The sequence below is a fragment of the Phaseolus vulgaris genome, chromosome 4, assembly GCF_051622355.1.
Source record: "Phaseolus vulgaris cultivar YP4 chromosome 4, ASM5162235v1, whole genome shotgun sequence".
NCBI classification, from domain to species: domain Eukaryota; kingdom Viridiplantae; phylum Streptophyta; class Magnoliopsida; order Fabales; family Fabaceae; genus Phaseolus; species Phaseolus vulgaris.
In genome coordinates, this window is record NC_143501.1 from 10,745,741 (window position 1) to 10,759,132 (window position 13,392).

The 13,392-nt window shown below is 38.1% G+C and overlaps 1 long non-coding RNA gene across 1 annotated transcript; it reads left to right on the plus strand.

Moving 5' to 3' along the window:
- Positions 1-1,992: 1,992 nt before the first annotated feature.
- LOC137836419 (uncharacterized) lies at positions 1,993-3,965 on the plus strand. The gene is made up of 2 exons (XR_016520556.1): positions 1,993-2,534; positions 2,634-3,965. It is a non-coding gene; the product is annotated as an uncharacterized LOC137836419 (long non-coding RNA).
- The last annotated feature ends 9,427 nt before the right edge of the window (positions 3,966-13,392 follow it).

The following is a 13,392-nucleotide window of genomic DNA, read 5'->3' on the forward strand; positions in this document are numbered from 1 at the left end:
CATATATATCACTTTTATTTTAATATATAAATAATTTTTATTTACAATTTTTTAAATTTCCTATATCAAAATAACTTAGACATAGTATATAGTATGAATGTCAATAAAGATAGTAATTATAGTTTAGACATATCCTATGCATCCAAAAGAATGAGACACATGTCTTCTTCTTTGTGTACAAAAATATACTCAGGAAAACATTCCTTATCAACACCTTTCATTCAAGCCTACGTAACAACAATGAAATTAAATTGAAATTGCATAATATTTAAAACTTAATTTAGAAAACAAAGTATATTATTAAAATTACTCTAATGAAAAATAAAATTATAATTTTATGTATAATATATTTAATTAAATATTTTTTCCATTAATATTGAGAATTATGTTTTATTAGAAGACTAATTTTTCACCATAATGTTTGTTGAGATACTTTCGTAATAAATAAATATGATTACTTAAAAAAAACATATATATAAAGTAGAAGGAACACAAAAACTATCCAAATACAAATTAATATGATAACAATTACTTTATGTTAATTTTCATCAAATTTATGTTTTCTAAATTTGAAAAGAGGAATTATTATTTCACACCCATAATGAAATCATTTTCTATTTCATAGTTGTGTATTATGACACCATATTTTTAATACTTCTTCAAATTAATAGTTTATAGCCATACTTAATACTCAAGAACATCACTCTGAAGTATGAGATGTAACTTTTATATTTCCTTACATGTAATGTCTCACATTGAAAAGTATATAAAGAAAATTTTATGTTAAAAATAAATAATTAAAATTAAAATCATTACCATATAATTGACTTTTAGCATTTATCTTCTTCTTAATCTTTATGATAGACACAACTCTCGTCGTGATTATACATAAAATAAAACCAATCAAAATCTTAGTGCATATAGGTCAAAGCTCTACCTAATGTGTTGACTACAGCTTGGAGGGTGTTGTTGGATCTGCCTTCATTCATATTACTTAGCCCCATTTAAGGGTATAAGTGGGCCATGGGCCTTACAATTAAAACTGAAATACATAATAATAAATGGCAGACTTCTCAAGTAGTGGCCTAGTTTTATCCAATTACAAAATCATTCATCCACATGGGTTGCTTTTTGGGCCTGGTACTTTTATATGGACCGAGTCTAACATTACTATCTGGCTCCGAAAGCACTTTCTCCTCAAAGTGGAGCCTTTGGATCGGTTGGGTCGTTGGTGGGGACGTGGGTTGGGGTAGGCTCGCTGGATCATTGTTTTGGTTATGGAGTGGGGGTGTGGAGTTAATTTGGGTCGTGAAGGGTGTGATGGGTGGGATATTAGATGTTGGGTTATTGGGGTTTGTGGGTTCGGGTAGGCCCACTTGATCATTGTTTTGGTTATGGGGTGGGGGTGTGGAGTTAATTTGGGTCGTGAAGGGTGTGTTGGGTGGGATATTAGATGTTGGATTATTGTGGTTTGTGGGTACGCTCGTGTTGAAGATAGGGGACGCCGTTGAGGGATTAGGTTTAGGTGGGGTTGGCGTGAGAGATTGGGCCTTAGTGGGTCGGGTCGTGGGTGTGCTAGAGTTGTGAGGGAGACTAGCCGTTGCGGAATTAGGGTTTGGCGGAAGTGCAGCATTAATTTGGGCCTTGGTGGGTCGGGTTGCAAGCGCATTAGGGTTGTGAGAAATTGTAGCCGTTGTGGGATTAGGGTTAGGTGTGGTTGGAGTGTTTTGAGCGTTGGGCTCGAGGTGTGGCAGCACCGCACCGCCTATGAGTGTGTCGCGTGTCACGCGTCTAGTGGCTTCTGCAAGAGGTGTGTACAGATCATTAAGAGACGTGGGAGGATGCGCGTGTGCGTGAGGCTCGAGGCGGGGTAAGTCTGTGTTATCTATGAGTGGAACACCTGTCATGTGCTCATTGGTCTCCATGTGCGGTGGGTTCAGATACTTTTGAATTGGAGTTTGAGTTGAGTTAAGTGCCGATGGAAGAGAAAATGGAGTGGAATCAGAATAGGGCGAGGGAGGCTCTCCAACTGACCCTTTGAAAGGTCTTAAAAGTGAAACGTGGAAGACCGGGTGGACTCGAGCCGACTCCGGTAACTGGAGTTCGTAAGCCACCGCTCCGATGCGACGGAGCACTTTGTATGGCCCTGCATATCGTGGACCCAACTTCTGATTTGGACGCCGAACTAACGATCGTTGCCGGTAGGGATGAAGGCGCACCCACACCCAGTCGCCGACGTCAAAGGAGCGATCGGTGCGATGTCGATTGGCTTGGTCGCACATGCGTTGGCGTGTGCGACGCAAGTATTCCCGAAGGTCATGGAGGATAATGGTGTGCTCCGTCAACGTCTCTTGAATGGTGGTTCCGACATTGGGTGTGTTAACAAAGTCTATGATGGTGGGTGGCTGCCGACCGTATAACGCATGGAATGGGGATGTTCCGATCGCTGAATGGTATGTGGTATTGTGCCACAGTTCTGCCAAGTGCAGATATTGATACCACCTGTTAGGTTGGTTACCCACGAAGCATCTCAGGTACGCTTCTAAGCCGCGGTTTAACACCTCTGTTTGGCCATCAGTTTGGGGGTGGTAAGATGAACTGAAATTTAACCTTGTTCCCTGTGCCTTGAACAGATGTTGCCAAAAGGAACTCACGAATAAGGGGTCTCTATCTGACACAATGGATTTGGGCAGTCCATGAAGGCGACATATCTCCACAGAAAAACGCTTGGCTAGCTGTTGGGCCGTGAAGTGCGTCGGAAGGGCTATGAAGTGAGCATATTTTGTGAGTCTATCGCAAACAACCCAAATGACCGAGTGCCCTGCCGAACTTGGAAGGTGAGTTATAAAGTCCATTGATATTTCTTCCCATACCTATTTTGGAATCGGTAGTGGTTGTAATAACCCCTGAGTTTTGGTTGGCATGTATTTGTTTTGTTGACATGTGGGGCATTGTTGGACGAAACGGTGGACGTCTCTGGTCCATTTCGGCCAATAAAAAGAAGCAGCTATACGCTTAAGCGTGGGTTTAATGCCGGAATGGCCGCCTGCAAGGGAAGCGTGAAATTCGACCATGATGCGGTGGCGAAAGTCATGCACTGCTGGCACAAAAATCTGATGGCGGAAGAATAGTAATCCTTGGCTAGTGGAGAAGAGGCTCGGTTGTGTTTGACTACGGGTGCATGCATGAATAACTTCCTGACCTTCTGTGGATGCAAGATATTGTTGTAGGTCGCGAACAAGCTGAGGAATGGGCGATGATAGGGCGAACAATATGGTTGATTGATTCTCACTTTGTCTTGAAAGGGCGTCAGCCACTGCATTCTCCTTCCCAGGTCTGTAAACAATCTGAAAATCATACCCTTGTAATTTTGCTGTCCATTTCTGTTGCTCTGGGGTTTGTATGATTTGGGAAAGTAATGTGTTTAGGCTCTTTTGATCTGTAATGATTTTGAAATGCTGACCAATGAGATACTGACGCCATTTTTTTATGGATTCTGTAATGGCGTACATCTCACATACATACACTGAGGAAGCTTGGAGTTTGACACTCATCTTTTTACTGAAGAAAGCCAGCGGACGCCCTGATTGACTAAGAACAGCACCAACGGCCACGGCGGAAGCGTCTGTCTCTACCACAAAAGGAAGCTTGAAGTCTGGCAGGTGTAGGGTAGGCACTTTTGCTATGTGTAATTTTAGATTTTCAAATGCTTGCTGCGCGGGCTGAGACCATGTAATTTTATGGTGCTGTAATAAGTCGGTGAGAGGAGCGGCGAGAGTGGCGTATTGCTTGATGAATTTTCTGTAGAATCCGGTGAGGCCGAGGAACCCCCGTAATTCCGTGAGTGAGCGTGGCTGAGGCTAGTTCTGGATGGCCTTGACTTTATCTGGGTCTGGGTGTACTCCCTGAGCAGAAATTATATGGCCTAAGTAACTGACTTCTGCGGTTGCGAAACTGCATTTGGAGAGCTTGGCAAAGAATTTTTGATTTTGTAATACTTCCAATATAGTTTTGAGATGAACAGTATGCTCCTGCAAGTTTGGACTATAAATCAAAATATCATCAAAAAAAACTAGGACAAACCGGCGAAGATATGGTCTCAGTAGATCATTCATTGCTGCCTGAAAAGTAGAAGGAGCGTTAGTTAAACCAAATGGCATCACTAAGAATTCGTAGTGGCCATCAATAGTGCGGAAAGCTGTTTTGTGAGTGTCTTCAGGAACTAGAAGTATTTGGTGGTAACCAGAATGCAAGTCTATTTTAGTAAAAACAGTAGCTGAACCAAACTCATCTAGCAATTCATCAATAATGGGAATGGGGAAATGGTCACGCACAGTGGCTGCATTCAGGGCTCTGTAATCCACACAAAAATGCCATGTTCCATCTTTTTTTTTTATCAATAGGACTGGGGATGAAAATGGGCTGGTACTGGGTTGAATAATACCCTCCTGCAGCATCTCAGAAATGAGTGAGGTAATAACTTCCTTGTGGTGATGGGGGTAGCGATATGGTTTCACTCTGATGGGTGAGGTGTTGGGTAACAGAGGAATGTGGTGGTCATGGGGTCTTTGTGGAGGTAACCCAGAAGGTCTTTGAAAAATGCTTTGATATTCTTGAATAAGTGATTTTATGGGTAAGGGCAGATTGACTAACGGGGAGGCAGGGTTGTTACACTCAGTTGTGATGGGTGTAGGGGAGTTGGTTGGTTCCACTAATAAAAGGTGTAAGGAGGCAATGGAATTAGTGGATAGGTAGTGACAAAATTGGTGATATGTGGTGGTTGATGGGGCGGTTGAATTGGAAGCTTGTAAAGTGATGTGTTGCTGGTTGTGTGTAAAGGCTATACTGGGAATTGAAAAATCTGCTTGGATGGATCCCAGTGTGCTTAGCCATTCAATGCCCAAAACCACATATGCGCCTTCAAAGGGAAGAAGATAGAAGGGAATAGTGAATGTAGAATTTTGGAGAGAGATGTCAACTACTGGGCAAATGCCTTGGCACTTAATGAAGGCGCCATTTCCCACCATTACTGAAAGGGGTGGTGATGAGAATCAAATAAAGGAGGCTTTTATTAATGGAGGAAGAGGACATCCACCCTCACATTTGAAGCTCTTCCTTCTAGTCTTCTCAAAATTAAAAGAAGACATAAAATAAAGATGAGGCCCAAGCCCAAAGCCCAAGCCCAAGCCCAAGAAGGCCAAAGCCCAAAGAGCCCAAGTCCATCCCATGAGGGGCAAGGCCAAGCTTTGAAATACTCTTGTATAGTTTTAGGAGGTGTGGTTATTAAATAAAGGTGTGTGAAAATGTAAAATAAAGTCACATTGTCCATGTGACTTAGGAGAGTGGTGTAGGTATAGTTTTTGGGAGGTGTCATAGTAGAAAAAGGTCACACCTCCCATGTGACTTGTTTTTGGTGGGAATTTCAAATGAGTTTCTTTGAAATTTCCCACCTATTTTTCAGCACCTTAGGCTATAAATAGAGGTGCTTCCTTTGTAAAATTCAGATTTGGAATTTGTAGTAAAGAAACTCTCCCAATTTGGTGATTGAGTGAGTGAGATTTGATTTCTCCTCTTCCTAGTCTCATCTTGAGTGCCTTGGTTCTCTCAAGTGGCGGCATTGCACACTTATCTTGGAGCATTCACACTTCAAGTGGCTTGTTCATCAACCAAGAACTACAACCACATAAGTCCTCTTTCTTCTCCATCTTCTCATTCCATTTCGGTGCCTATTTGAATTCCTAAACATGTCTTAGGTTCCTTTCTTGCTTTCTATTCGGTGTTCTTGCTTATTTTCATGTTTCAATCGGTTCATCTTCTTTCTCCTTGGATTTGTTCGGTGCATTTCAGTTTTGAAGCATTTTAATCGGTTCATTTCATTTGTTAAGCAATTTAATCGATTCATTTGCATTTTTACATCTTTTAATTGGTTCAATTGGCAAGAAATGGGTCTTCCATGTGAGTTTGGTGTTTGGTGCAAGTTTTGGTGAGTTCTTGAAACTTAGAACATTGATCCAATTTCTATTAAAAGTGCCTATTCATTCTCCAACTCAAGTTGATTCCATAAAATGTCAAAGAATAATCTATATCTTGCTATTGGAATCACATCATGTGGTATCATGAGTCTTAGGTTCTTCTTGTTTAATTGTTGAGTTGTGTGCACTTTAATTTCAAGAGCTCTTTAATTTTCTTGCAATTTAAGTTTCTGTTTTAGAATTTTAATTGAGTATTCTTGCTGTTTTTCTTTTACACCAAGTGCTTGTGAAAAGGTTTATGGCAATCATAATTCTTATGAGTATGGTTGCTCTTTTGGAATGGCATTATCCTTCCTAGAGTTTACCTTAAGCTTCCTTTCACTTGTTGTTAAAATTTGTGATGTGTCTTTTAATTTTGTAATCATGTCAAGTTTTGTCTTAGTCATGTTATTCCATATTTGTCATTACTTCTAGTAGTACTTTTATTGTTTTGATTGTTTCTTGCTTTGGTGTCATATAATTTTCTGAATTGATATTGATCCTTTGTGCATTTTCTTTTTAGAATTGAGTTCATACTTGTATTCTAGACCTATACAAGTTCCAATACATCATTTTTCCATTATGTCTTTGCTAGTTCATCATTCTGTTTTTTATTCCTATTAGGATTCCTCTGTTTCTGAAAAAAGTGCTTACTGTTTTTCCTTATTGCAATTGATTTACTTACTGGAAAATTCTGAAATTCTGGATTTGAGATATTCAAAGTGTTAGAAAAGAATAGAAAAAAGAATCATTCAAAAATACGAAGTACACAAAAAATGATAAATAAAATAAAAAAAGTGTACAATTCTGCCGAAAAAAATACGGTAATCTGGCAGCGGTTTTGAAAAATTTATTTCTCTCAATTGGCTTACTGTTTTTAATTGATTCCAGTGCCATTATTGAGTTAACATCTTGAAGTTTCTGTAGTTTAAATTTCATAATCCAGTTCGCTCTACATCATTCCAGTTAAATCAGTGAATATCAAGCACAGTTTGCATTTTAAAAAAAAAAATTTCTAGTAGCTAATTTTTTTTGTTTTCTTCATCTACTCTAGAACTTTTCCTTAAGTATTCTTTTGTGTGCCTACTTTTCTCATTGAGTTCTTTATTTTCTTGATTGTCTTTCATTCTTACTCTTTGAGTTTGTCTCACATATAGTTTTCCTTTTGCAATTACCTTTCCTTGCTTATACCTTTTCTTGTTTGTCTTTATTGTTTCATTGGTTTTGTGGTGGTTGCTCTTGAGATTGGTGTGCTTGCTTTGACATATTTCATTTGAGGATTCCAAGGCCTCAAGATCAGATTGGTGCAAGAACATTATTTCTTTGAGAGTGATCTCTTTTTTCAGCCTCATTTCACTTCGGCAGTTTCATTGCCAAGCTCACTGTTTTTGCTAATTTTGTTTCTTAACTTGTTTGCTGTTTTTGTGTGTTTGCTGTTTTTTATTTGCAAAATGGCTGGCTATTCAAGTGGTGCATCTTACAAACAGCATTCTCCTTCCAAAGCTTCAGTCCTTGGTGAAGAAGAACATAGAAGAAGGAGGCATCACCATCATTCTCATGAAGAGAGCTATAACCGTGACCAAAGATATCACCAAGTGTTCAACATTGCTTGTAAAAAAGTCCCTAGTTTTAATGGTGATAGTGATCCTAATGTGTATTTAGAATGGGAGACTAAGGTTGACCATTATTTTCATGTGTATAAGGTCCAAGATGACCAAAAACTTAGATTAGTTTCTTTATCCTTTTTGGGCTATGCCAAAGAATGGTGGCATAAAATTGTAATGGACATTATATATCGCAAGAAACCTCCCGTGGTTTCTTGGAATGCTTTGAAAGAGTGTATGCGCGTGAGGTTTGTTCCTCCTTCTAGGAAGGAACACTTGTTGAAGTTCCAAAGGCTTCCTCAAGGACATAGGATGGTAGATGAATACTTTAAAGATTTTGAAACAACTTTGACTAAAATGAATATGCATGCTAATGAAGAGTCAAAGATTAAATGGTTTGTACGTGGTTTGAAAAGAGATATTAGAGATTTTGTAGAATTAAAAGAATATTCTTCTTTAAAGAGTGTTTCGCAAAGCCATCAAGGTAGAATCATATCTTTTGAACAAAACTTTCAAAAATACTCATGATGATGATTTCTACAACTCTTCTAGGAAGGATGCAAACAAAATTTCTCCTTCCAATTTTTCCAAACAAACCATGTTTCCAAACAAAGTTTCTACTACAAATCTTTCTACTCCTAAGTCACCTACCAAAACTTCAAATATCAAATGTTTTAAATGTTTAGGTTTTGGGCACATAGCTCTTCATTGTCCACAAAAGCAAATCTTAAAGATCAACAAGGTAAAACAAGACCTAACTCACCCACCTACCACAAGTAAACAAGAAAAAGACAAAGAAGGCCAAGTTGACATGGGTCTTATCCTTTCACCTCCAAGGTGTTTTCCTTCCTTATCTTTTTCATTACCCAAGGTTCCTATTTCACCACCATCTTGGTTAAAAAATGTTAGGGATGATTTTTTCATACCTCCTAATGGTTGTCACCATTTAAGAGGTCTTTTTCCAAAACATCACATCATTCCCAAACAAATTTTTCCAACTTGGTCGATTTATAGAACCTCCTTTTCTGAAATCCCATTATTTACAAATGCTAAGTCATGTTTACATTTTTCTTCCACTTTTAATTGTAAAACTAAACTGACTTTGTTATATGCAGGGATTCAGAATTCGTGGACGAATTCTCTCCAACTCGAGGAGTATGATGAGAATCAAATAAAGGAGGCTTTTATTAATTGAGGAAGAGGACATCCACCCTCACATTTGAAGTTCTTCCTTCTAGTCTTCTCAAAATTAAAAGAAGACATAAAATAAAGATGAGGCCCAAGCCCAAAGCCCAAGCCCAAGCCCAAGAAGGCCAAAGCCCAAAGAGCCCAAGTCCATCCCATGAGGGGCAAGGCCAAGCTTTGAAATACTCTTGTATAGTTTTAGGAGGTGTGGTTATTAAATAAAGGTGTGTGAAAATGTAAAATAAAGTCACATTGTCCATGTGACTTAGGAGAGTGGTGTAGGTATAGTTTTTGGGAGGTGTCATAGTAGAAAAAGGTCACACCTCCCATGTGACTTGTTTTTGGTGGGAATTTCAAATGAGTTTCTTTGAAATTTCCCACCTATTTTTCAGCACCTTAGGCTATAAATAGAGGTGCTTCCTTTGTAAAATTCAGATTGGAATTAATCTAAGAAAACTCTACTCAAATTTTGAGTGAACTTTGGAGAGCTTTGAGCCTTCTTCTCTAGTCTTATCTTGATGGATCATTGGAGTCCTCAAGTGGCGGCATCACTCTCATCTAGGAGCATTCCACACTTCTAGTGGCGAGATCATCCAACATTCTTCCATCTTCATGAGCAGTCTCTTCTCCTTCCTTTCTTCTCTTTCTATTATTTTTGTTAGCTTGTGTTCTTGAGTTTTGGTTTGGTTATCTTTCATTTTCCAGCAGCTGTTCTTATTCTTTTCTATTTTGGTTCGGTGCATTTTAATTTCCAGCACTTCTATTTCAGTTTGCTTATCTTTTGTTCCATTTTGTTCGGTTCAATTTGACTATAATTGGAACTTCCATATGATTTTGGAATTGGTGCTAGTTTTTGGAGAGTTCTTGACTTAGAACAATGATCCAATTCTATGAAAAAGTGCCTAACTATTGTCCAACTCAAGTTGATTCCTAAGAAGGTCAAGAACCTTTCTTCTAAGCTAGTGGAATCACATCAGGTGGGCTGGGTGATATGGCTAGGTTTAAATGATGGGCAATGCGAGGTTGAAGAATGTTGTGGGAGCTGCCTGAGTCAATAAGGACGGTGACTGGGAGGTTATGAATCAATCCAGTGAATTTAAGGGTTTTGGGGGAAATGGTACCGGTGAGAGCTTGAGGGGAAAGGTGAAAGTGTATGGTGTTTGTGTAATCCGTAGCTGGGGAGGGATCCTCTATAGGTTCGGATATTGGTTCATCCAAAAGCAATAAGAACCGAGAAGTAGTGCATTTGTGACCAGGAATGAATTTTTCATCACAGTTGTAACATAATCCTAAGGCTCTTCTTTCTTGCATTTGAGATGAGGATAGACGTTTGATAGGGAGATGAGTAGCTGGTGGTGCAATGGTAGTGGGTCTGGGTGGGTGTGTTGAAGAGGATGTAGGGGGAAGTTGATGATAGGGCTGGGTTTGAAAACGGTTCTGTTTGGGTTTAGAATCTCTGAGTTTGTCTTCAATAAGCTTAGCTAGACCAATGACTTGGGCTATAGAATATGGGTTCAATATGGTGAGCTCTCTACGTATTTCCGTATGCAAACCAGAAATAAAGCAATTAAGTATAGTTTCAGGAGTGAGCCCCACAACACAATTGCATAATCTTTCAAACCTGCCTTGGTATTCTGTGACTGACGTGGTTTGCTGGAGTTTGAACAACTCTACTTGATGATTGATATAAGTTGATGGTCCAAAACGCAGTTCCAGGGCCCTTGTGAATGAATTCCAATCAGTAAGTAGATTGTTATTGTGCAGCCATTTAAACCAGGATAGAGCGTCCCCCTGCATGTGAAATCCCACCATGGGAAGGCGCTGGTCTGGGGGTATTTGATAAAAAGAAAAGTATTGGTCTGCTTGAAAAAGCCAATCCAGGGGATGTGTACCATCAAAAAAGGGAAGGTTAAGTGTTGGTGGCCTTATGGTTGGGGTTGGAGATTGTTGATGATGGTTGTGGAAAGGAGTGGACTGGTGGCTCAATGGTGAGAGTTGAGTATCGGAATGAGAAACGGTGGTTACCTGGTCCATGAATGATGTGAATGTAGAATGAAGGTGGTTGTTCTTTGCTTCTAAGGTGGATTGTCGGTTAGAGGTGTTCTCTAGCTGGCCTTGGATCAACGTGAGTTGTGTTTGAATGTTGGTGATGAGCTCTTCTAGGTTTTTGGAGGCTGGTGTGGGAGGCATGGTCGGGAATGAAAGCACCAATTTGTTAGGTTTGTGCTACTGCTATGCTAAACTAGGGTTACCATAAAATATTCTCTGCCTTCATTCATATTACTTAGCCCCATTTAAGGGTATAAGTGGGTCATGGGCCTTACAATTAAAACTGAAATACATAATAATAAATGGCAGACTTCTCAAGTAGTGGCCTAGTTTTATCCAATTACAAAATCATTCATCCACATGGGTTGCTTTTTGGGCCTGGTACTTTTATATGGACCGAGTCTAACAGGTTGTTCTTGATTCTACACTATGTGGTATATGCTAATCTAAGGATGAATCTAGTCAACATTTGTTCCTAAAGTGCAGATATGCCCAGAGCGTTTGGTCTTTGTGTTTCAGATGGATAGGTATCCATTATGTCCACCATAATGATTTGAAGCAACACTTTAAGAGTTTTCATCTAGTTTAGGTTAGTAACAATCAAAACCTGGTCTGGAAAGGTCTCTGGACAGCGGTAATAAGGAGTATCTGGGAATAAAGGAATAATGTTATATTCAAGGAGTAGTTGATGTTGAAGAGGTCTTTCAGAAAACACAAATCAAATCTTGGTTGTGGCTAAAACACAAGGTACCCTTTTATAACTACTCTTTCGTGGATTGGGTTTTGAACCCCCTCCCCAACCATTTACATAAGTTTATACATAATTACCTAGGTTTCTTCTGTCCCTTCCCAAGGGTTACAAACCTATGAGTAATCACTATTACAACATAATTATTTGATCCAGAAATAGAAGGAAAATCAATGTCATTTACTGGAGTGAGAAAAACTACCATCCCTGTCTTCCCCATCATTAGAAGAGAACACATATGTAAAACTTTCATCAACAACATTTCAATCATCAAAATATTGGTATGTGAAACATATGCTGTAAAAGATAATAAATGTCATCAAACTGAATCAGAATAGTTAAATCATAATTATTGGCAATAAAAAATGACCTGCTAGGCTTCAAAGGGGGCTTGTTAAGTTAAATTCTAGATATAAACCCTTGTAATTGTATGCATGTGAGGAAATACGCACATTATATGACATCACTTTGACAACAATCATTAGTAAAAGAATTAAGAGTTGAGTATTGAGTGTTCACAGTGAACAAGAGGTAAACATTAAAAGACTTATCATAAAAAATATTTAGACATTGTGCACCTTCTTCTATAACATTTAAGGGGGGAAAGTGTACTAGTAAACCACGACAAATTCTGAAATTATTTTCAATATTGCTCCTCCCTCCAAGCTAATAATGAAAGGAAATTTCTATCATTCTGATTTTACATTACTTGCTAGAAAAGAGTTGTAAAACTTGATATTTGATACCATATCACATGCCTCATTCAAATGAACAGCATATGGATGTCTAACTAGCTTCATAATAAAAATATCTGCATTGATCTGCATTATTAATAAATAAATAAAATAAAATAAGAAATAAGAACCATAAATCATAATTCACAAATATAATTCTTAGATTTAAACCTCATTATCACCATTGTACTAAGAAAACCTCTCATATCTTAAAATGGAAGAAACCCAAGTCAAAAGCTCTTAAATTCACACTGACTCACATGAAGTCTAATCCAATCAAAGTACTAGCATCACTCAGCATCAAAGAGATTAATTAATATTCATTGTTCATCTTAATAATATTAAAGCTTAAATAAACTTTTGACGTTGATTAATGTACACTTTTGGTCTTTATAAAAATTTAATAACACATTAAGTTTCCTAAGTTTTTAAAATTAACCAATTTTAGTTCAACATAGTTTATCATCTAATTGCTTAACTAATGCATCAACCTTCTTGGTAGATAATGAAAAACACATTAATTCACTACAAGAATTTCTAATTTTAAGAGGAATTTATTAGTGGAGGTTATTATAACCTCTAGTAAGCTACATAGGTAGTAGAGGTTATTTAAACCTCTGGTAAAACACACACTCAGTAGAGGTTTCCTAAACATCTAGTAAACATCAATGGTTTTTTAATAAGAATTAATTAAAATAAAGTATTTTAATTTTATTTCTTTCTTTTTTATCTTGATTTCTCATTCTTACAATCTAATTAGGACAAAATACTCCACTTTTATATTGATATTCATTTTTTAAAATTTTATTTTTATTCACATTTTATCATTTTTTTCATATGAAACATCTATTTTAATTAAATAGATTTTTTCTCTCTCTAAATTTTATTTCTTCTAAATTTCGTTCTATCTCTCGGAACCCTAGTAAAGCTTCCTTCCCGTCGGTGTGTCTTCTGTTCGTCGCATCACCGTCGTTGTATCATCGAATCACCTCCTCGGACATCGGCGTCCTCCCTCACCTCACATTGATGCTTCCACGCTCCCAACCTTGTCTCAGTGAAGC